The sequence below is a fragment of the Pseudorasbora parva genome, chromosome 14, assembly GCF_024679245.1.
Source record: "Pseudorasbora parva isolate DD20220531a chromosome 14, ASM2467924v1, whole genome shotgun sequence".
Classification (NCBI taxonomy): domain Eukaryota; kingdom Metazoa; phylum Chordata; class Actinopteri; order Cypriniformes; family Gobionidae; genus Pseudorasbora; species Pseudorasbora parva.
The window spans coordinates 15,890,790-15,893,212 of NC_090185.1; positions in this window are offsets into that span (position 1 = coordinate 15,890,790).

A 2,423-nucleotide genomic window follows, 5' to 3' on the forward strand; every position below is an offset into this window, starting at 1 on the left:
TGTGCATGTAAACGGGGAAAGCTGATTTTTTTTTAAGTTATCAGTTTACTGCAGTGCATGTAAACGCACCCATAGACACGTCTATGACTTCTGAACTTTTTATGGAGGCAGCAGCAGGGACAGACCCAGCAGGTGATGAGCAAAATAATGAAGGTCACATCGGGACTACTATGGGGACAAGGACTTCAACAGGCACAGAGTCTCTTTGAGGAGGAGGACCCAAATTCTTGAAACCTTTTTTTCTGGACAGATAATGAAGGATGACAAATGGTCACTGGATATCTGTTTCAGCCATCCATTTGAGTGTAAAGATTTTCAGTTCTGATTGTATTTGTCATGTTAAGACTGAATTACCTCTTTTCCATTTTCCATAATTTCCATTTTTTTGCAATCACAGTCTGTGATTGCAAAAAAATGGAAATTATGGCAAGGTATTTCCTCTTTAGGGTTCCTGTTCTGAAAGCTCTGTGAATCTCACAGAAAAAGGAAGCTGTGTCCAGAACTCATTGTCGTTGGTGTTCTCTTTTATGTTCAACTCTACTTGCATGTACATGTATATATAATATGTAACAGATATGTATAATATGTACATTATATATAATATATATATATAATGTAACAGAGGCCAGCTAGTATTTGCTGTGCAAAGTAAAACCTCACTCCTCTGACCTCAAGAGATGCTCTGGCGACTGATGCTAAAGATTGCAGCCTTTAGCCTCCTTATTAGAGCGTCCGACGCTCATGCTGGCAGTCTTGGGTTAAAGTCCCGGTCTGAACAGTAGGGTTTATATATATATATATATATATATATATATATATATATATATATATATATATATATATATATATATATATAGTGATGCTTCTTTTTAATATTATATCTATATATAAAATATTAATAGTCTCTTCGAGATTATGTGGTTATATGATTGTGCATAGTATTGTAATTATTATGGAGGAAATATCAATGTCATCTTGGGTGGAATGGGATGTTATAGAGTGAGCTGTTTGGGATTGACCTGTAGGGGGCAATGCTGTTCGACCTGACTTAAAAGTAGAAAAGAAGAACTTGTTAGTGTGCATATGGAGGCTTCGTCTGAAACCTGCAAAATGCTACCCTTGGAGGACACATTTGAAGGCAGGAAGGCATTAAGCAACGTGCGAATTAGCTTCACTTCCTGTCCAGTGTTGCCAACTCTCGTGAGACAAATAAGCAACCACAGCTTCAAAAACAAGCCCAATATAATTATATTATTTATTGTCATCAATATAATTTATGATCAATAATTTATCAATAAATGAGCCTGCAACATATTAAATCGAATCCTCTCGGATTTGAAAAGCAAAAACGTGATTTTACAAAATTCTTCATATTGCAATAAAGGCTGTGAACAGAATAAAGGCTATGGTAACCAGTCGGAAGTACCATAATCTGCCCTAAATAGTATTGAAAATTACTAATGTCACATGGCTATTAATAATATGCACTTTTTTTACAGTCTATGATTGGGAGTTAGCGACTTATTTATAATAAAATACATTCGAACATACCTATTATTAGTAGCCTATGGGGCTACTTGTTTTTTTAATAATAATAAATATATTATAAAAATATACTTTTAATTAAATTAGGTGCCTCTCCTCCCTTTTTCCTTTCCATCTCTGTTGCATTGTTTGTAAAAAAAAATGTATTCGTCTATTTACGTCTACGAACTATCATTAAGTGCATTTATATTTTTCTTCAATGAGGGGAAGAAGGAGGCGGGATGTATGAGGACGAATTACTACAGCACTTGTATCTTTGCATTAAATGGCCATTAGCTGTGAGAAGACAGTGTCAGTCAATGTATTGGACAAAACAGCGACCATAAATGTAAAGAAACAAAGTTGCTTGTCATATTTTCCTAACAAGCAACCACATTTTTTAAAATAAGCCCAAAAAACCGCAACCCGCAACTCGAGATTTTTTAACACGACTTGCCAAAAAAAGAAGCTCAAAGTCGCGTGTTATACGCGGACTTAGCAACTATGTTCCTGTCTCCTGAGAGACCTTTATCTGATGGATTTTTGAAGGCAGCATACATGTATCCTTCGATGCCTTGATATCCCACAATCCTGTGCTTTCCATTCATTGACAGTTGAGCTGTGGAAAAAAGATGGCGTCTGAAAGTTGCATTTGCTGGTCAGTTTGTGTGTAAATGTAATTTGTAAATGTAATCTGATGTCATTTCTAGCAAGAAAGGTCAAGCAGAAGTGGAAAAACTCTCCCTTAAGGGGGTCGCACACCGGACGCGGAGCTTAGCGGCGCGCCGCGCAGCGTCTCAGGTATCGCACACCGGACGCGCACATTTTAAAAGGATTTTAAAAGGCTACGTTTATTATACATTTCCCCAAAATATGTTTAGACTTTATTCAAGCTGTTG